Source organism: Bidens hawaiensis, unplaced genomic scaffold (assembly GCF_021521415.1).
Source record: "Bidens hawaiensis isolate Kalapana, Puna unplaced genomic scaffold, B.hawaiensis_p1.1 tig00017886_1, whole genome shotgun sequence".
Lineage (NCBI taxonomy): Eukaryota > Viridiplantae > Streptophyta > Magnoliopsida > Asterales > Asteraceae > Bidens > Bidens hawaiensis.
This window is the reverse complement of record NW_027492701.1, coordinates 392861-416989: the sequence shown is the minus strand read 5'-3', so window position 1 is coordinate 416989 and position 24129 is coordinate 392861.

The window sequence follows — 24129 nt, the reverse complement described above, 5'->3', positions numbered from 1 at the left end:
CACTAGCGACACCTAAACTAGACTCTGACTGAAAACTTAAATAAATTGATTCTATTGATTTTTGTCTTTTTAATTATTAAATATAAATCAAATAATAATTAAACTAAAACTGACATGGAAACTAGACACGAAAAATAAGGGTGAAACTCAAATAGGGAGAACAACTACCTAGGCAAGGAATCCTACTAGTTAACTCGTAAACTCTCGGAATTGGATTTATGACTGGTACCGTATTCTAAAAATATGAAATTTAATGAATAACTAAAGTACGCTAGATCTCCTCCCGGTCTCACCAACAATACCTAAAAACCTTAAATATCATGTAAGCTCAACGGTTTAATGGTTCGGATCACCTCCCGGTCTCACCTTACCTAACTATGCTAAGGTACCCAAAGATTAAATTACCTCCCGGTCTCTCTAATCACAAAACACCCTAAGGCGTAAAGGGGTATTCTATTGAATTCGGTTATAATTCGGATCTGTAAGAATCTAAAGGAATCTAGGGTAACTCACTCCCGTGCAATCACTACCCAAAACCCGCAAAAGACCAAAACATGTGACACTTAATTACCTCCCGGTCTCTCAACTGACATAATAAAAGGTATCTCTAAACTCTCAAATACCGTTCCTATGGAATATGTTAACTATAAACCATAAACTAGTTACAAACACACAATAAGTAACCTAATATGCATCCATACATGAAAGACATTCACAAAGACGCATATGGAACAAAAATTGATAATAAATTAATACCAAATACGCATATGCATCATAACCAAATACAATAAAAACTGTACCAAAACATTAACCAATCAATAATAATTCAAAACCAAAAATAATACGAGTCTAAAAAGTAATCATCCAAACCCAGGCAGTATAAAAATTTAGCCAATCATAATTACAAATGAAACAAAGATAAAATATATAGTGCGGTTCATCGTAAAAAGAAATAAAATTAATTGAGCAACTTGCCAAGTAGCTTGATCTCTTCTTTAATCCAATGATAATAATGATATTCCTTTTGAAGCTTCTTTAATCCAATGATAATAATGATATTCCTTTTGAAGCTCCCAACTCCTCTAGCCAAACACCTTCTGATCGAACAGGGGGCAGCCCCTCTCTAGCTCACGGCTCTCTCTCTTTACTATTAATAATGTTTTTAAAGATTTCATAATACATTAGGTCTTGCTCTCATTCTTGCAGCCCACCAGTCACATAAAAGCCCAAATTGAAAATAATCTAACCAATTCTTTTCTTATTTCTTTGTATTTCGATCATATAGGATTTATTTAGATCTTGTCATATATCACGTGCATATCTGCAATCAAGTTGAAACAATAATTAGAGCTATGTAGTAATTAAATTAAATTTAAATACCCTTAGTATAACTTTACGTATCATTTAACAATTATCTCATCCAATTCACATAAAAATTAATTTGACTTAGAAATATAATTTAGTTTACACACCATAACTATTTATGTTTTTGGTGATTTCAATTGAGTCCATTTTAATATGAAATATATTTATTCAGCTCGTTTTCACTTGAACCCAATAAAATTTATATTTGAACAAGTTAGGCCAATTATTTAATAAAAACAGCCCGAAAGCTACTTAAACTTGTAAGAATTATTTATTTAATTTATATATAATTTAGCCCATATCAGAGATTCTATACTTCTTATTGTTTGTACTATATATTTTATCTTTTTTTATCTATAATTTTGTTCATTCTTTCAGATAATAGATCTTTTTATCTTTATTATTTTACAAATCCTGTGTAATACACGGGTTAAAAACTAGTATGAAATATATAATAATAAGTTATAATACAAAACTACAGCAATAACCAACTTGCCCTTTTAATTTCCTCAAAAGTTTGTTAGATTATGGGCCTCTTCCTTTTGACTATCGCTTTATTTAAAGCTCTTCACCAATCACCAACATGTTAAAATTTTCATATGAACAACCTTTGGATTTTATTTTTTCAAGGTAAAGATGACCGTGTATGGTCAAAATGTTTTTTTATGGAGACTAAAAACTATTGAAGGAATCTTACACCAATTGCTTATAAAATATCAAATTAGTGTTGCAATCCCATAATCTAAGATTAAATGGTATGTAGATTCAGCAAGATCATTATAGAATGGACTAGTATCTGAAGCGATATGCAACTTCCGCTGAACAAAAGCGTCCCTAGTTAAGTTTAAAGTTACTAACTAAAGCTTGTATTTTTATTTGAAATTCAAATAATGCTAAAGTTACACATTTAAATAAGTTATTAGTCAGTTGATTTAAATAATTATAGTTAAATATAGCATATAAATATTTTTTTGTTGGATTAATCCTATGAATAAGTTTTTTTTCCCTTGTTTCTTTTAGAAATTCTATTTTTTCATTAATTGACAATTTAACTATTTTGAGTTTAGATGGACTACAGATATTCATATAAGATCACACGGTTTACATTGAATACGATTGCTGGATTAGCTTTAAGTTTTATCAGTAGAATTTTCATATTCATTATGTATACATAGTTGAGTTTGATTGAAAAATATTGTGAAATTAATTGTATCACTGAAAAGTAAGTACGTATAGTTTTACGATACATCATAGAAACCTCAGGACGAAATCATCTTCATGGAAAAGAATGGAATCCATAAACGTGTGATCCAGTTGAATTGGGAAATCTCATGATGAATCATAACGGAAAGTGGAAGAATAGGGAGATTCCATTCATTTCGAATCATGAACAAAGACCATTGATATTTTTTTTATCATTATGGAAAATAAGAACATAGCAAACGAGTGCACGATTGGTTCCATTCATATCAAGTGATGGTACGTTTGTACATGAATACATGTACATTGTGGGACCCTCTAATATGGAAGCCAGAATAATTGTTTGCCATCAAAATTTCTAAATCATTCATAGAAAATAACTGTATTTACGATTGTATAGTCTCATCTTTAAAATTTGAGAAAGTTACAAGATTAATTATTTTATTCAAATATATTTCCTATTCAAACTATTTTTCTCAAGACTTATGACAAACTAGCAAGTTATCATCCAAATCTAAATATGGGCCAAATTTAAATTAAGATGACATGTCTCGGGTAATCAAAAGAAATGGGATATGGTCTCGTATAGTGAACGCGGTTAATGAAAATAATGACAACGATTTGATTCCTGCTTAGGTTACAAAAAAAGAAGAAAACGGAAATGAAACTTTGTTTTGACAAGATGTATGGATTGGAGATTCTGGTTTATACACATGATTCCCAAAACTCCTAAATTTGGAGGTGAACAAAATTTGTTTAGTAAAATAGATATTGGTTAATTCAGCTTGGGTGTTGAACTAGAGTAGATGTCCTAGGGGTGGGGTGGAGGATGTTCAATTCGATGAGATGATCTCTCTTATCGCTTTAGTTTCTTTGAGTGGCTCATGTGATAAATGGATTTGGGATTTGGATTTCGATGATGCTGATGCAGTTTCGGAAGCGATCAATGGCTCAAGACACTTATGATTAACAAAGACGATAAAATCGAACCAAAGGTTCAAGAACAAAGTTCTTATAATTCAAATTCAATATCAAAACTAAATAATACATAATCTTAAACCCTAACTTATACTAAAATAAAATGAGATAAACTTGGAAACAAGATAAACACAAAATTGTAACATCCTAAAATTTATAATGTTGAATAAAGAAAGTTACGTTTTGTGATTTCGCGTTATTAATTAATTAATATCGAGTAAAGAACGGATCATGGACTTAGATTAATTGAGATGGGTTAAATGAAGATGGGCCTTAGGTCCATGGGCTTTAAGGGATATAAATATCCCCTAAACCCTAAACCATCATTCATTTCCATCTTATTCTCTAACACACTCCAAAACACACACGACCCGAACCAAGATCCAAAGACGAGGACCCGAGCTTGTTGGTGCTAGATCGTCGTGACGAACCAAAGCAGCAAGACCAGCTCGTGTTTGTAGTTCGACTCATTTACGGTACGTTTATATCGAGAACTTGTTCGTTTAGGTTTGGATTAGTATAGAAATGATAGATCTGTGTTTGTATGGTAAAAACGAATCCAACAAAGCTAAACTTACTGAAAATGGTTATGATTTGATGGGTTAATCGATTGATAAAAGAACCCGTAACCTATATGCCTAAATCGCACCCTTTAAACATCGATGTTAGGTCGATTTGATGGTTGGGGTTTGTAGGCGCTGGTCAGACGATTCCGTGGATACCTAAATCGAGTTATTTGGTTAAGAAACGAAGATGATTAAGGGAGTTAAGAACGAACAATACCGTAGCTGGACAACTTCGCCTGCAAGCTAAGTTCGCCTGATGAACTTCGCCTGCAAAGCTAAGTTCGCCTGATGACAACTTCGCCTAAAGCTAAGTTCGCCTGATGACAACTACGCCTAAAGCTAAGTTCGCCTAAGGTTAACTTCGCCTAAAGCTAAGTTCGCCTGATGACAACTTCGCCTAAAGCTAAGTTCGCCTAAGGTTTAACTTCGCCTAAAGCTAAGTTCGCCTAAGGTTAACTTCGCCTAAAGCTAAGTTCGCCTGATGACAGCTCGACTCCAGCCAGGGGCTCTACCCCTTGGACCCTGCTAGGGGCTGCCGCCCCTAGACCCCGCTGCCAGGGGCGCTGCCCCCGGACCCCCGTTCGTTGTGGGTAGTAATTAAGACTAGAAAGATGATATAAGTAGTGATAGTTAATTGATATGTATACTTGTTATACAGTCAGCCGTGCACAACTGAGGAAAGAGATTACGATTAACGGTGAACGTAACCGTGTTCAGGTGAGTTTCTAGCCCCATTTATGTGTTATGTTTTCGGGGCTTTGTACATACTCGATATGTTTGTTAATACGCTTATCCTAAGAGATAAGTGTATGCCTTATGTGAATGATGTGATATGTATGAATGATTGCTTGATGGTACGTGAACGATCTTCGGATATTGCACGTACTGTCAGGTTGTAACGCTAAGTATAAGGTAAGTATGATATGTATGCTTATGTGTATGAATGTGATAAAGTTAATAAAAGAAGGAAAGGATGGTTGTATGGTAACGAAGAGGGAATCGAACCCTACTAATATTCGAGAACTAGGGAACCGAACCCTACTAATATTCGAGGAAAGAGGGACCGAGCCCTAATAATACTCGAGGAAAGAGGGTACCGAGCCCTGATAATACTCGAGGAAGGAGGGTACCGAGCCCTAATAATACTCGAGGAATGTAGGGCGTAATGCTCTTTATAACGTAAGATATGAAAGTAAGTTAATACAAAAGAAAGTATGAAAGTAAGAAAGTATGAATGAAAGAATATAAGTTTATGTGTATTGTATAGTGTATGATTAACTAGAACTCACTCAGCGTAGCTGACTTTTAGTATGCACGCATGTGAGTAGGATGAGGCAGCTCGCTTGAGGAGACACGTGGCACTGAATAAGAAGCTGGCATCGGAAGACTCAAGACGTTTAAGTTTAATGTTTCGTTTATTTTGAAAGACAAAATGATGTTTTAAGACAAGACGTGTTTGTTATGAAATGTTTTATGAAAGCTTTTATATTCCGCGAATGTTTTAATTAACTCTGATATTTAGAACTGCGTTTATGAGTAAATCCAACACGAAAGTAGGGCTATCGGTAACGGGGCCTTACAAAAATATTAAAGGATAATAAAAATCAGAATTTAAATAAGAAGATGCTCCTGCATCATACTCCCCATCTTCGAAAAACTCGTCCTCGAGTTTTGCCTTCGGACCATATCCGCCTGGATCAAAAGGAACATCAACCCGCTCCTTATTTGTTGACACCATGACCCGCCCAAACACCTCAACCTCATGGGTCGTCTCACCCGTATCTAAATTTGTACCACGTGGGTCTATCGGGTTCCCAGGCTTCTTCACCTCCTTCTCCCCGTCTTCGAAAAAGACTCGTCCTCGAGTCTTAAGAACGTAGAAAAAATCATTAATAACCCGAAATAAAAGACAGGCTCCTTTGTCATTGTGGCTAGACAATTTGAAAACCTTTAAAAACAAACTTGAAAACTTCAAAGATAGGCCACCAAGTTCAAATGGAATACTAACTCGTCTCTTGCTCACTTTTGAAATTTTCATGCCACCTGGTTCAAAGGGAACATTAGCCCGGTCCATATGATGAAAAAACGTATGGGTATTGACTTGTTTGTTAGTGATGGGCCTAGATCCATTCCATGAAAGGCATGCATGGACAAGAGAGCCTCATGATTCTCATCCATATTTCCATCACCAATCCCATAAATATTATTATAACCTACACATGGCACACTTAAATTATTGATATTATTATTGGTAAGTATACCCACTTTTTTTGCAACCTCAATCTTCTCTTCCTTTTTAAAATTTGCATTCCTAATAGATCCCATATTTTGTAATTTCAATTCCGTGGGAGATCTCGCAATATTCAAACTTTCCAAACCAACACCACCCCCTACTTCATCGCCACCAGTAGTCACCTTATTGCAGCCGGTAGCAATCACACTGCCACTGCGTTCATTATTTTAAAAAACGTGGGGTTTCTTGAATGAACGATAAACATTAACATTACCTAGGAACTTTTCTTTAAATCCAACGTGTTCATCTGAATCATCATCGGCCACGTGAATCAATTTATCATCATCCACCACATCAGTCTTCAAATCCTCCTCATCTTCATACTCATCATAAACGGGTGGAGATGCATAGATAAATTCTGATAAACACTCTTCTTGATAGATCGGTTCATCGAACCAGTTTGGATGACGGCTAAACGGCTGCCGCTCTTCGTCGCCACCTTCGTCCCAGACGACGGTGCTCGACTCGGTTTCCGCCTTGCGCATCTCCTGTTGTAACTCAAGATCGCGGACTCGTTTTCGGAGTCGTTGAATCTCTTCAAGATCGCGGACTCGTTGTCGGAGTTGTCTGATCTTCTTAAGATCTCGTGGGTCGGAATAAACTCCACTGCTGCCTCGGTCGGCGACTCTGCGATTAGGATATTGATCTTCTCCACGAGCACATGAATAGAAACCCCTTCTTTCGTTGCCTCTGTCGGCGAATCTACGAGCAAGAAAGTATTCATCTCCATGTCGAGCCATTTGAGAACCAAAAGCTCTGATACCAACTGATGCAGTTTCGGAAGCGATCAATGGCTCAAGACACTTATGATTAACAAAGACGATAAAATCGAACCAAAGGTTCAAGAACAAAGTTCTTATAATTCAAATTCAATATCAAAACTAAATAATACATAATCTTAAACCCTAACTTATACTAAAATAAAATGAGATAAACTTGGAAACAAGATAAACACAAAATATTAAAAGATAATAAAAATCAGAATTTAAATAAGAAGATGCTCCTGCATCTGATGTGTTCCCGGTTAAAGGAGTCATATCTAACCTGGATAGTCAAGAGTTGCCAGAGGGTCCCATCCCTACGAGATGGAATAAATTTTTGCTAAAGAAGGTTAATATCATGATTTGGCGATTGCTTTTAGATCGTCTCTCAACTAGATTTGATTTAAGTCACAAAGGTTTTGATATTCCGTCTATTTTATGCCTGATATGTTTGAATTCGGTGGAAATTCTGGATCACGTTTATGGAGGGTGTCGTCTTGCTTAAAAGGTTTGGAATACTATCGATCGTTAGTTGAAGTTGGTTCTCCCGGTTGATAAAGGGACAAAAGGTATTTTAAACTGGTTGGATTCGTCTGGATGCATGGGTGAAAAAGCTTTTTAAAAAAATGTACGTTATTAAGGTGATTATCTTTACTAGGTGGTGGGTTATTTGGAGTTAGACTATTTTTCTCCAAACTAATAACAACAAAGATACTCTATTTGATTCGATTGTTTATGTTTCATTTTTGTGGTTGTCTTCTTGTAACTGTGAGTTTCATTTGAATTGGGTAGCGTGGCTAAAAACCCGTTACTTAGCATGTATTTTTGTTTTGTCTCGGTTAGGTTTTTCTAGCCGGGTATGGTTTTTATTTCAAGTTTGCATTTCAAAAAATAAGATTTGTTAAAAATACCTGATGTTCCAGCTATCGAGAACACAAACTATCTGTCAAGATTCTGAGATTGTGACACCACTATAAAAATTGCCACTTACATATGTTACTTCAAGATACATATACGTCAAGATCTCAAACGTCGACGCACTGAAATTCCAATGGTTAGACCGTGTATCTTTTAATGAGTCGATCACGATCATAAAAATTTGAACGATGTTAACGATTTTCCTTAAAATTTAACAAAAACAAATTTTAGCATGATAAACACACTCAACTAAAATAATCTTTTGTGCTTTTCCCTAAAAAATTTCCAAATAATAATTTTTTTTTCTAGAGTCATATCTACTTACCACACATCTTCGAATAATAACTTGTCATTTCATTATTGGTCGAGAAAAAAAGACCTACTTCCACTAGTAGTACTCTTTTTAAATCATGTGATATGATAACAATAAATGAGGGTTTTTTTAGATACATCATGGGGTGTTTTCTAAACACTCACCCATTAAGCCACGGATCGGTCAATCCGTTGCATATTGGTTGGGTGTTTTGGAAACTTGTGTTTTTTTTTTGTCATTTTGCTGTCTTTTTTCATTATTTTATTGTTTGTTGTCTTTTCTTTTCTTTTTATATTATTAATCTTAAAAAAATAATTTTTTTAATATTTTTCATTCTAAACCAAGTTTCAGGTAAAACCGAGTAAAAGTCGAACTTCTCGTTAGAAAAAATGTGTTTTTTTGTCTTTCGTTTATTATTTTATTGTTTTTTTGTTTTTGTTCTCTTTTTTGTATTTTTATTTCTTGATTTTGTTAGTTTTGTTTTTGTGTTAGGCCGTATGTAGTGGGCAGCGAAATAGGGCGAAAAGAAGCGATAGGGAGCGCAAACACCCCTCTGGCGATTTTAGGGGCGATAGGGGGCGGGGTTTTTGTCACCGTTAAATATTATTATATTAAAATATGACCGTTGGGCCCTAAACGATCATTTATAAAAAAACAAAATTAATTAAAACAATATATACATATATGCATATACTATACCTTTTCTTCTCCAAACTCATATCCATTTCATAAACTACACATAACCAAATTCTTCATAAATACAACAAAAATGAATCCTAGAAACCAACTGAACCACCCATTCCCTCCTTTCGTTCAATTCCATGGTTCGCAAAACCAACTGAACGTAAACATGTAATGGAACCCGAACACCCAAAACCAACCGAACCAAAACTATCAGTTTTCTTTTCCCGACCCGAACCTAAACATGTATGCCAACTACCTCATGCCCCAAAACCTCATGTCGGCATTCGGGTCTACCCAACCGGGGGATCCGATGACTCAACATGATCCATACAAGCAATGGACCGAAGAGGAGGAAGTAGCCCTCGCAAGGGCTTGGATCGTCATTTCAGAGGATCCCGACGTTGGTAAGTTTTTTAATATTAACTATTTATATAATTTTATATAGTGTTTATTAAAAATTTATACTAACTGTGACACGTGTTGCAATTCGCCTAATTTGTAGCCCTCCTTAGTGCGGTGTAACCAATTTTTATTTTCAATATTTTTTTGTTTTCAATCTATCGGTTTTAAAATTACAGCGAAACAACAATTTTAAAACTGAAACGAAACAACATAAACAAAACAAAAATTATATAATAATATTAAATACATAACAACGAGTTCGAAAAAAAGAAACAAAACACAAAAACAAATCTAAACTGCAGCACCACCCGCGCCGTCGTCTCATCTGCGTATGTTGGGCTTATCCCCAGCATCATCGTCATCGTCGTTCTACCGTTGTGACATCTCGGATTTTTGTATTTGTATTCGTTTATGTTTACCCGACTCGAGACTGTAATTCGGAACTTTCTTATTAATAAAAACTTGTATTTATGAGTATTTAATTTTGTTTAATTCATTTTATATTCTCGTATTATTTAAACTCGTCAAACAATACTATTTAAATATATGAATTACTTCAATAAAACCAGTAGCTTGAACAAGTTTAAGAATTTTTATTAATGAAAGTTCCAAACTCGGGTTTAAGAGGATGTAAATCCACTCGATCTTGGTATTAAACCAAGTTTGGTTCCAACACATCACAAACTTAAAATTTAAATAATATAAAATGAAACATAAATTAAAAATGTTAGGAAATATTTTTGTTGATTTGAACAGTGACTAGCTCGTTAAAACGAGAAGTTTGACGTTTACTCGTTTTTTACCCGAAACTTGGTTTAAAATGAAAAATATTTAAAAGTATTTTTTTAAAGATTGCTAATACAAAATCATAAACAAACAAAAGAAAAGAAATAAAAGAAAAAAAAAGACAACAAAAAGACAAAAAAAATTAAAATAATGAAAAAAAACAACAAAAAGACAAAAAAACACATTTTTCTATAAGACGCCACCAATGTGTGATGGATTGGTCGATCCGCGGCTTAGTGGGCGGATGTTTTTAATTTTGGGTGGTGTCTCTAGTAGGACCCATAAAAAAACATATTTTTAACTACCTATATACATCCGTGGGGAAGTTGATTGATAAAATAAATATCATGTCATTTTTATCAACCTTCACCTTGGCAGGAGTAGTTGTTGTCTAATCACATGGCCCAACAGGCAAAAAACAAAGTGCGAGAATTATCTTTATGTTTGTGTCCTTGTTCATATTATTGTGTTTCGCCTAACAAATTCAGATAAAACGTACTATGAAATTACCGCTCATATGACGATTGTTTGTCATGGTTGCTAATCGTGGAACGTGACGCGTGCATGTTTAGGAAGAGATTAAACTATCGTCATATGAGGCAAGAGCATCTCCAACCATGAATGCTTACAAACCGTCACATTAACTTCACATTATATTTTTCAAAAGCATTATATTTTCTTTAACAATAAACATTCACAAACCTATTACAAAATTATTAAATGTGTATATATAACTATATATGTGAGAGTGATGTGAAACCGTGGACCACCTACTTCCAAGTTTACAACCATAAACTTGGTCCATGGACTTCACCTCTACAACAGTGAAGTTCTTGGCTTCCGTGTTCAATTGCAAATTATTTGGACTTGCTCACAAACCTCCCATTAGAGGTGTCCTTACACGAATAGACGTTGGTTCATTTTACTTCTATTAAAAGTTAAACTGATTTATACTTAATCAGTTTTCTTAATAAATAGTTTTATTATAATATCTTTTTAGTCATTAAAACGTAAAAATGTCTATTTAATTGTACAAGTCAAATTGGCAATAGCATAAGCAAAATATGAAAGAGTTTAAATGAGATAATAAAATTCAATATTAGTACTCTGGATTACTCTAAAATTTCATCATTCATAGAATGTTGTAAGGCCCCGTTCCTGGTGCCTCACTTTAGCGTCGGATTTACTCATAAACACAACTCTACAAATCAGAGTTTATTAAAACTTTCGCGGAAACGTTAACTCAAATCATTCGTTACAAACATTAAATCTTTTTCTTTGATACCATAACACAAAACATTATATTTAAAACATCTTTTCTTCCATCTTCAGATGCCAGCCGTTCAATCCATGCCATGTGCCATCCTCATGCTAACTCTTTGGTCAAATCACCTGCGTGCATACTAAAAGTCAGCTACGCTGAGTGAGTTCTAGTTAATCAAGCAACTTGTCATACAACCACTACATACAATATATACGTATTCGAAGACACATAGCCCACTGTCTAACCTGTTACTGCTTAACCACTTAATTACCCCTACAGCTTAACCACTTATGTACCCCTACAGCTTAACCACTTATGCCACTTTATGCCACTTTAATAACGATGGCACGCATAGACTCACTCTACCACGTGCTCACGTTATGCCCTAACGCTATTACTAGACCCCTATCCACTTCTATCACACTCAACCTCTACTTGTCTATAACCCACTTCCTATCAGTAAAATTATTTACACAATAAACAAGTCACATCATAGCAATCATACACACTAATAACCACTACATAATCACTATCCTTGGCGATGCGTGCAATATCCGAAGATCGTTCACGCACCGACAAGCATTATATAATAACTACCTCGTATATCATCTAAAGCATATGTTAGGGCACGGAAATTTGACACTATGGATACGTTATCCTGACATATGTTCTTGGATCAGTCATCCTTAGACAGAGCTATGTCAGGATCAGTGTTCTTCAGTACTTGGTATTATTAACAATTGTTTCTTGTGTGTAGGTTGTTATTTAATAAGTATAACGGCTCTAAGACTTATTCCACCGGATATCTCGCTATTGGACTTGTCAAACACGTTGTCAAATGGCTGTAACACGTTTAGTGGGAGAAGTGGCGGATTTATAGAACTTGTTGTTGAGTTACAAATAACTGAATGCTGAGGATATGTTATTCTTGAAGACATGTCTGGATCAATTATCCTTCTGAAGAGTTCCAGAGCTATGTCAGGATCATGGATTCTCGGTATTTGGTGCTGTTAACGGTTGTTTCTTATATGAAGGCTGATATTTATCAAGTGTAACGGCTCAAGGACGTGGTCTACCTAATATTATGCTACAAGGCACATCCAGCACGTGGTCAATAGTGAAGACTAAGCTAGTGGGAGTAGTGCCATAAAAATAGGAGTTAGTTAGCCTTTATTTTTATATATTGAGATTATGATCAAAATTAGGACTACACACCCATTAGCTGCAGACATTTGACAATACTCTGCCAAGAACTCTCTCTAGCAGTTCATACACAAACACACTTAGATATTCTTTGTAATCCTTGATCATATCTCCACCTTTGTAACCCGATTTTTACCATTAAAAAACTTGACGGTGATAGTTTTCACCGTCCAGGGGTTTTTTGTGCCAGAGATCACGATAATCATATACTCGTCGACCAAAGGTTACCTTGTTGATCATTGACTAAAGTAATTCGACCAAAGATTATCTTATTAATCCTTGACTGAAGTTATTTTACCAAAGATTGCCTTGATAAGTTTGACCGAAGTAAGACTATTTTGGTTAAGGGCTTTTTCCCTCGTGATCAAACCTTTGTGTTCACCAATATTACAATTACGCACTTGTCATTAACGAGTTAGCACCTTACCTCACATAACAGATTTGGAAACTTGATCCTTAGCAGTTTTTGTCCAAAACAATTTGGCGCCCACCGTGGGGCAATTGGTGCTATAATCCAGATTATTCCCTATCAGTTTCCAACCTTTCATACCCATTTTACTTTTAATGGACTCTCAATCAACCTCTGCTTCATCAACCATGCCGTCTTCGGTTTCTCTCTCATCAAGGACTTTGCCACCGATGCCTCCGCCAATCATGGGAGCACCAAGGGCTGCTGCTACTGGGGGCAAGACACAACAACCAGTCTTCCAGAGCTCTAAAATCGTTGCTGCTGCGCCGGTGGTTAATACTAACAATGATGTTTCATCTATGTTTTTGCAGGTTAAAGCATATATGGAGCAGCAGAACAAGATCAACCAGAGAATCCTTCGTGAGATAGAAGATCTTAAGAAGACTAAGAGGCCAGCGGAGGATCACACTCCTCTGATGCCCAGGATGCTGGATTTCGCCAGTCCAGGATCCATGGCTCAGTTCTCGCAAAGATCATCTATCCTTCAACAGGGGTCCATGGGTCCACAGGCTCAAGGATCCTCAATGTTTCAGTCAGGATCCAAAATGTGACGCGGAGATCCCAAAACGCTTTCGAACCCCAACATGAAAGTGTACGATGGTACCACTGATCCTGAAGAGCATGTAGCCCAATACAGGGAAAGAATGGAGATCAATCCAATCCCCGCGAGACTCAAGGAAGCTTGTCTGTGCAAGGGTTTCGGATCCACACTAACACGATCTGCATTAAAATGGCTGCTAAGTCTTCCTCCCTTTTCAATTACTTCTTTTTCGCACTTAGTTAACTTGTTCAACAGTCAATTTTCCTGTAGCAGGAAATTCGAGAAGTTAACTAGTGATCTTTATCGAGTTATCTAACCAAGTGATGAATCCCTTAGGGATTTTATTACGAGGTTCGGCAGGGAAGCTATGGAAATCTCAAATCTTGACATGACTACTGTTGTTGAAGCATTCAAGATGGGAATTTAGAAGAGCTCCCCCTTTTTATGATGATTTAGTGATGACTCCATGCAGGACATTAGACGAAGTCAGAAACAGGGCGTTAAGATACATCCGATTGGAAGAAGACAAAAGGATCCAGGATCGTCTTGGAGGACAAACGAAACAGGAAACCCCCGAGAAGAATAAAGGATCCTGGAATAGGAACAAAAATTCAAAGCCGTACACCAAGTTCAATAATCAGAACATGCGAGCAGTTGAAGAAGGAGATGACGATGAAGACTATCCTTGCATCTCCGATTATTGTTTCTCTGTGGATACTCATGGCTTGATCTGTGCCATGAAGGATCTCGGAGAAAAGGCAAGGTGGCCCCGAAAAAATGAGAAGGTTGTCGGTTTCAAGGACAAATCTAAGTGGTGCGCTTTCCACGAAGATTTTGGCCACGCAACAGACGAATGCATCGGCTTAAGGAGAGAAATTGGTTACCTCCTGAGCAAGGGTCACTTTAAAGAACTCTTGGGAAGGAAGAAATCCAAGATCCAAGATCTTGAAGACCTACCACAGAAAGCAACACCGCCACCACCAGATGCTCATGTGATCAACTTCGTCTCCAGAAACTACGGATTATTTCAAAATTCTTGTGCCATAAGAGAAGATCCCGTAGTAGATATCAAAATGGACAACGAGAGAAGACCACTCATCCCCACTACTCGAATGACTGATCAGAGAATCTTCTTCAATTCAAGGATCCAGGATCCTCACCAGGACAAGCTGGATGTGCGAACGGTTAATTTCATTTCAGGAGGTTCTGACATATGTGGAACTTCTTTCTCTGCAGCAAAAAGACTCGCTAAAGAGATAAAGATGGATAACGGAGATCAACCAATCGTGTCAACCACCTTAACAACGGACAAGAGAATCTTCTTCGACGAGGAAGACAAAATGAACATTCAGGATCCTCATTATGACGGTTTGATTATTACTTTATTTATCTCTAACCATTATGTACGCAGGATCCTAGTAGATGGCGGCAGCTCGGTCAACATTATCCAACATGATGTCCTCAAGAAAATGAACATCCTGGATTCAGAAATCATCCCTAGAACATCGGTGCTAGTTGGTTTCAGTGGCGAAACCAATAAGACACTGGGGGACATCAACCTCCCAATTTATATCGAAGGGTTAAATTCATACAAGAAATTTTGTGTTATAGATAACCTTTCCTGTTGCAATGTTATTTTAGGTAGGCCGTGGCTCCATGGAATGAAGGTTGTAGCCTCAACTTACCACCTGTGCATCAAGTTACCTACTCCTTAGGGAGTTGTAAAGATAGTAGGTGACCAAGCGGAGGCCAAGAATTATTATTCATCATCAATGAAGCCAACAACCAAGCCGACCATAGCATAGCAACTACAACAACATCCTAGGGACGTGATGGAAGCTCGGGGACCTTAGAGAAGTATCATTGGACCCCGAGGATCCTGAAATAAAGGTGTTCCTAGGATCCAGTATCCCAAGTAAGATTGAGGAGGATATAATATCCTTCTTAGGGCGAAGAAGATCTACCTTTGCCTTCAAGCACTCAGACATGACAGGTATTTCAAAAGAGGTAATCACTCATAAACTCGGCCTTGATTTATCTGTTAAACCCGTCCATCAGAAGCGAAGGAAAATTCGCTCCTGAGAGGAACAAGATCATACAAGAAGAAGTTGAAAAACTTCTTAAGGCCAGTATGATCAGAGAGGTTCAGTATCCTCGATGGCTAGCTAATGTGGTCGTTGTTTCTAAAAAGAATGGAAAGTGGAGGGTGTGTGTCGATTTTACTGATTTAAACAAGGCATGCCCCAAGGATCCTTTCCCATTACCACATATAGATTCCATGGTGGATGCAACGGCAGGACATGAAATGCTTACCTTTATGGATGCTTCCTCTGGATTTCAACAAATTCAAATGGAACCATCTGATCAAGAGGATACAACATTCATGACTCCTACCGGCATATACTGTTATACTGCTATGCCGTTTGGACTAAGAAATGCAGGGGCAACATACCAAAGATTAATCAACATGATGTTCAAGGATCAGTTGGGTAAGACTATGGAGGTCTACATAGATGATATGGTGGTGAAATCAAAGAAAGCTGAGGATCACCTTAGAGACCTCGAGGAAGCATTCAATATCCTCGACCAATATAACATGAAATTGAATCCGTCAAAATGTCACTTTGGTGTTAAGGCTGGAAAATTTCTGGGATATATGGTGACTAAGAGAGGAATTGAAGCAAACCCCGAGCAGATTGAAGCCATCCTCAATTTGAAATCTCCTGCAAACACAAAGGATGTCCAAAGGCTCACGGGAAGAATAGCCGCTCTCAACCAATTCATCTCAAGATCCTCCGAGAAATGCAAAGACTTCTACGATATTCTTAGAAAGAATAAGAAGTTTGAATGGACAGAAAAACATGAGGCAACACTCAAGTCGTTGAAGGATTACTTATCCTCAGCACCGTCCTTAATGAAGCCTGTGGATGGAGAATCCTTGTATTTATACCTAGCAGTTTCAGGTAATGCAGTAAGTGCTGTTCTTTTCAAGGATCATGAAGGTGAACAACATCCCGTATATTATGTAAGTAAGAGTCTGTTAGATGCAGAAGCCATGTACTCTCATCTTGAAAAATTAATTCTTGCTTTAATTATGGCTTCTACTAAATTGAGACATTATTTTGAAACTCATCCTATTGTTTTGAGAACTAATTATCCTGTGGAATGTTCTTAGAAAACCAGATTTATCAGGTAGAATGGCCAAATGGGCAGTGAAGTTAAGTGCATATGATATCCAGTACGAGCCGAGAACAGCAATCAAGTCTCAATCACTGGCGGACTTTGTGGCTGATTTCACTAGTGATCTACAAAAAGAAGCTGACTTGGAGGTCCAACAACTGGAAAATATCAAGGATCCTTGGATCCTCTTCACAGATGGAGCATCCAACGTAAGAGGAACGTGATTGGGCATACTACTGAAATCGCCACAGGGGGACATATTACCCCAGTCTATAGCCTGTGAATTTCAAGAAACAAACAATGAAGCTGAATATGAGGCTTTGATCGCAGGTTTGCAACTAGCTAAGTGCATGAGGATCAGGTATCTTCAAGTATATATAGATTCATTATTGATTGTTAACCACTTTAATGGCTCATATGCTGTTAAAGGAGAAAAACTAATCAGATACCTAGATTTTGTTAAGGAATTAACAAAATCCTTCGAATTATTTAGCATTGTACAGGTACCAAGAGAAGAAAATGTCGGGGCAGATGCTTTGGCAAATTTAGCCTCATCTTTGAAAATTCCAGAAGATATGAAGATCCCAATTATTCACATACTCTCGCCAGCAATAGGAGAGCAAGAAGTTGGGGAAATAACAAGTGATAAGCAGATTGTACTTTGGGATCCATTATCCTCGGACAATCAAGGATCCTGGATCCTCCCGATCAAAAAGTACATCCAAACAGGAGAAATTCCAACAACAGAGAATCCCAGATCCTTCAAACTCAAGGTATCACAGTACATTTTATTAGATGATATACTATATAGAAAATCTCTTGCAGGTCCATACTTGAGGTGCATCGAGGATCCTGAGATCAAAGAAGTACTCAAGGATTTTCATGAAGGAGACTGCGGCAATCACACAGGTGGAAGAGCATTATTTTCTAGAATACTTAGAACTGGATACTTTTGGCCAACAATGAAGAAGGATGCAGTGGAGTATTCAAGGAAATGTGATGCTTGTAAAAGACATGCAAACATCCTTCATCAGCCAGCGGAGCCTTTATATCCTATATCCTCCTCATGGCCTTTCATGAAATGGGGTATGGATATTGTAGGCAAGCTACCAAAGGCACCCGGTGGAAAAGTCTTTATGCTTGCTATGACTGACTACTTCTCCAAATGGATTGAGGCAGAAGCATTTGTACAAGTCCGAGAAAGGGAAGTAATATATTTTATTAAACGAAATATTATAACTAGATTTAGTATTCCTGCTGAAATTGTTTGTGACAATGGTTCCCACTTTATCGGGAATAGAACCACTAACTTTTGTGACAGTTGGGGCATCAAAATGATTACTTCCACTCCGGTTCATCCTCAAGCCAATGGTCAAGCAGAGTCTAGCAACAAGATCATCATCAACAATCTAAAGAAGAAGCTAGGATTCAAGAAGGGAAAATGGGCTAAAGAACTTCCTTATGTTCTTTGGGCAGACAGGACAACTCCAAAGAATGCAACAGGTCAAACACCCTTTTCATTGGTGTTTGGATCCGAAGCAGTAATTCCCACAGAAATGGTGGTTCTTACTGCGAGAACGAGCATCCATGATCCTCAAGCCAATGAGGAAATCCTTCTTGAAGACTTGGATACTATAGAAGAACTCATAGACCTAGCAAAGATCAGAATGACAGCTTATCAACAAAGGGTAGCTGGGGCATACAACAAAAATATCAGAATCAGAAGATTTCAAGAAGGAGATCTAGTGTTAATGAAAGCCTTCCAAAATACAACAAATCTGGCTGATGGGAAGCTAGCGCCCAAATGGGAAGGATCTTATCAGATTGAGTCGGAAGCAGGAAATGGGACATATCATTTGCTCACAATGGAAGGCAATAGACTACCAAGAGCATGGAATGCTATCCACTTAAAGAAGTATTTTTTCTAATTAGGATCCAGTATCCTGAGAGGATATATTATCCTTAAAGGATCAAGGATCCTAAAATCGGTAATATCCATCTGATTTCTTTTTCTTTACAATTTCCTATTATTAATTCCATGATAACATATTCTTAACAATTTATCCTTTCCAAGTTTTTAAGTAACAATGCAGATTGCAATAAGAGGTTCAATATCTAAGAGGTTGGCCACCTCTCCTTTACATATAAGGTACTTCACTACTTCCCTTGGCCTTGTCCACGATTGGGTATGAACCCCGATGGTCATATCCCCTACGGTTTAAAGGTTTTCGCCTTTCTCACGATCGCCAGTTGCGCACGCTATCCGATGTATAGTTCGGGGCAGCGGGACCAGTACACGCTTAGTTGTTGACAATTCCGTTGTCTCCGGCTATATGGAGGATCCTACGAATAATGGTAGACGTACCATTTCCTAAGGTTTAAGGGGTTTTCACCTCTTCTCAAGGGCCTTGTAGCCAGTTTAATCCTAAGGTTTAAGGGGTTTTCACCTCTTCTCAAGGGCCATGTCGCCAGTTTAACATCCGTATTTGGGCTTGTCCCCAGTTTGGGCTTTTCCCCAGTTGCACGGGCTTGTCCCCAGATTACACGGGCTTGTCCCCAGATTACACGGGCTTGTCCCCAGTTGCACGGGCTTGTCCTCAGTTTATTTTATGGGCTTGTCCCCAGCTTGTTGGGTTTAATCCCAGTTAACATTATAAGTTGTTTGCAACAGAGTTTCTAAGTTCATTATGAAGATCAAGACTTATGGATTCAAAATCCTTAAATTGCTTCTACCAGGATCACATAAGGATCATTACTGATGGTAACCTAGGTCTAATTAGACCTTACGGTATGATTTCTGTTTATCGGTTTACACTTATTTGATTTCAGTTTATATCTTCATAAATATAAGGATTCATTATTCTCAATTTATTTTTATAAGGATTTAAGATCCTGGTTTATTTTTGCAAGGATATTTTATCCTAAAAACTTTTTACTAAAGAACATTTCTCAAAACTTTCAACAAGTCTAAAGCTATATCAGACAAACTTTCAAAATAACAGACAATCAACAGATAGTTAAAAGATACTATTTATTAAACTTACTTGTAATGACCAAAAAACTTAACCCGAATTTCACCATTCGAAAGATGGAACATCTACCCGGGTTAACAAGTATTACTAGTTGTTCATGATTTGCAGGAAGAATAAGAGGTTTCTGATATATAGCTTGAAGGGAAGTTCTCAAGGAAACTATATATATATATATATATATGATAATTATATCTAGTTTGTCAAAACTCATCTGTTTTTGCAGGAAGTTCGAGTTCAAAAGCAAAATGACAGCTGCGATATTATCACAACCGCCATTTTGGGGGCAATTCTTAGGGCACAAAAATTTGACACTGTGGATACGTTATCCTGACATATGTTCTTGGATCAGTTATCCTTAGACAGAGCTATGTCAGGATCAGTGGTCCTCAGTACTTGGTATTGTTAACAATTGTTTCTTGTGTGTAGGTTGTTATTTAATAAGTATAACGGCTCCAAGACTTATTCCACCGGATATCTCGCTATTGGACTTGTCAAACACATGGTCAAATGGTTGTAACACGTTTAGTGGGAGAAGTGGCGGATATATAGGACTTGTTGTTGAGTCACAAATAACTGAATGCTGAGGATATGTTATTCTTGAAGACATGTCTGGATCAATTATCCTTCTGAAGAGTTACAGAGCTATGTCAGGATCATGGATTCTCGGTATTTGGTGCTGTTAACGGTTGTTTCTTATATGAAGGCTGATATTTATCAAGTGTAACGGTTCAAGGACGTGGTCTACCTAATATTATGCTACAAGGCACATCCAACACGTGGTCAATAGTGAAGACTAAGCTAGTGGGAGTAGTGCCATAAAAATAGGAGTTAGTTAGCCTTTATTTTTATATATATTGAGATTATTATCAAAATTAGGACTACACACCCATTAGCTGCAGACATTTGACAATACTCTGCCAAGAACTCTCTCTAGCAGTTCATACACATACACACTTAGATATTCTTTGTAATCTTTGATCATATCTCCACCTTTGTAACCCGATTTTTACCATTAATAAACTTGACGGTGATAGTTTTCACCGTCCGGGGGTTTTTTGTGCCGGAGATCACGATAATCATATACTCGTCGACCAAAGGTTACCTTGTTGATCATTGACTAAAGTAATTCGACCAAAGATTATCTTATTAATCCTTGACCGAAATTATTTTACCAAAGATTGCCTTGATAAGTTTTGACCGAAGTAAGACTATTTTGGTTAAAGGCTTTTTCCCTCGTGATCAAACCTTTGTGTTCACCAATATTACAATTACGCACTTGTCATTAACGAGTTAGCACCTTACCTCACATAACAGATTTGGATACTTGATCCTTAGCAGATTTTTGTCCAAAACAGCATACACTTACCACTTAAGGTAAGTGTATTCACACTTCACATCGAGTATGCACACAGCCCCGAAAACATAACAAGGAAATGGGGCTAGAAACTCACCTGAACTCGGTTACTTCTTCAGCTAATAGTTATTCCCTCTCGAGCTGTGCGCGTCTAACTGTTTAATAATTAATTATCAAATACCACTCTAGCTATTCTCATTGCTACTTAATTAGTCTTACACGTCTAAGCCGGTTTTACTTCATTAAATCATTACCCGGTTAGTTAATCGTTACTCGTTAACCCTTTTAAAGGTATCTTTGATAATTATCAAAGTCCATGGGCTAATATGCAATTATCTCATTCTTTTCTAAGTCCAGGGACTGTTCTGTCATTCTGCCAAACTTCTAATTCGTTATCCAGTCCCTAACGAATTGGACTATATAACGAACCAGTCCTCATACGAAGTGGATCTTATAACGAAATGGACCTTTAACGAATCGGTCCTCTTCACGAACTGGCCGTTCTGAAGCGAATTGAACTTTAACGAACTACTTAACGAATTAGGTTTAATTCGTTATTAATTCCTTAACGAGCCAGAGCTAGTTCTTCATTCCCCCATTAACGAATCAGCTTAACGAATTAAGGCTAGTTCGTCAACCCTCCGTTAACGAAGTACCTTTGATTCGTTAGTTTCCATAGCGAATTATGGTTAGGTTTTGTCAGAGAATGTCAGAAACATTCTCTGACATCCTTAAATACCCGCGCCGCCTTTCCGGCGCCACGCTGCCGGAAAACCGTGCGGTTGCCGTAAAAACGTATTACAGCACCGTTTTCACCGTTTTTCGTCTCGTTCGATCCAGATCTGAGCAAAGGTGACCCTTAATCTCATCTTAGGTTCGGTTTATACCCGATTCCACCCGGATCTCGTGAGTTCAACGGTTTAACGGTGTTGGCTCGTCGTTTCGTGACTAAATCTAACGGTTTGGATCTCTACAATAACATACTAAGGTCGGAAATCGATTCTCCTTCTTCTTCTTCTTGGTTTCGGCTAGAGAGAGGGTGGGATGAGAGAGAGCTAAGTGTGTGTTTTGGTGGTGTATGAAATATGAGAAATGAAGGATTAAATGGTGATTAAAGGTTTATATAATTATGGATCATGGGCTTAGGCCCATGGTCCTTCCCTCTTTCCTTCATAACCCAAGTCCATAACCCATATCCATTACCCAACACTAGCCCGAACCATACTAACTCCTACTTATTTAATTATTTCCCGCTAACCCGAGTAAACTTCTTTACTGAAAATAAATAATATAATTAATATTATTTTAGAAATTTCGGGATGTTACAAGTCTTCCCCCCCTTAAAAAGGTTTCGCCCCCGAAACCTAACTTATTCCTTGTAAAAGGAACACTTCTTATATTCACACACTTTATTGAATCGCCTTCGCTTTCTGGGTTATCCTTCTTACTCCCGACTTGCAGTCATTGAGCGGTGATCATGTGTTTTAGCTATTAAGGTAGCTTGTCCATGAGGCCCGCAATGTACCAAGTCTTGTCTCGTCCTCCCAAGGAACCTTGTTCTAGATAATAATTCTAACTCCTAAGGTGACGCTTTACCATCACAAAACTATTTATCATAACCAACATGCATTCAAGATAACTCATGTCATAATTAATAAACGCCAGTCTAAACTTCAATATAAAATAACAGGCATAGAGTCATTAATAAGTCAAACATAAAATAAACTTATGGCTAGTAGCTAGCCTTCTTGAATGATCTTTTTCAAGCATGCAGAAGAAACTGTTAAATCTCAAGCATTCTTCTCCGCTTCACGCCCTTCATTCAGTTTTCTGCAGTCCCTTGCTGGGTGTCCACGTCCTCCACAGTTGTGACACCGATGGTGATCCTTACACCCCCAAGAGAGATGTCCTGCTTTTCCACACCTGAAGCACACACCTAGTCCCATTCTGCACTCTCCCGAGTGTTTCTTCCCACATTTTCCGCAGATCGAGAACTCATCTCTCTTTGTTCCTTCCACCGTTATTGCTTCCCCACAATCTCTAGCTAAGTGATTCGACTTACCACACCGGTAACATTTTTGGTCCTCGGTGCAATCACGAGTTATGTGTCCCTTCTTCCCGCATCGGTAGCACTGGTTTGAACCAGCCTTGCATTCCCCCAGGTGCATCTTCCCGCACAGTTTGCATGTTTCCTTTCCCGCAACCCTTGGTATCTTTTTCCCCACATACTCCACGACATCTGTAGATCTTTTGGTTCCTTTCGCTCCTCCCTTATTATCATCACCCTTCTTACCGTCTTCCCCTGCCTTCTCAGTGGTCCTTTGCTTTCAGCAGACTTGTCAGGACGAAATTTCTTCTCTGCAGCAGCTACAGCGTAAGAAATGGCAAATTGAACAACAGGTGCCCGCTGAGACCCTTCATTGATGCTTGGTCCTTGCAGAGTTTCACTCTTCTCCTTTCTCGTGCTAGTAACTAGTTCTTCAGAAGGTTCTCGGACAACGCGTAGTTCACAAGGACGTCCAGTGTGACCCCCTTACCAACAAACCTTCTTGCTCCAGCCATTGTATTCTAAAGGGAAAACACAAACGTCATCACTCAAGGAATTATTTAGCACGTGATTCGTAAGGTAAGTAGTTAATGACGTTGATCAAGTGTAATTAACTATTTGCATTACTCCTCAGGTTCTACATACTTCCCCTTGTGATTTCACTTGTGCTAGTTTCTACTTTTAAACAGTTAATCAATCAAACAATCAAGAAATCCTATCCCTAACCTGCATATATCCTCCCTCCAACAATTAAGCGAACATCTTTATACAAT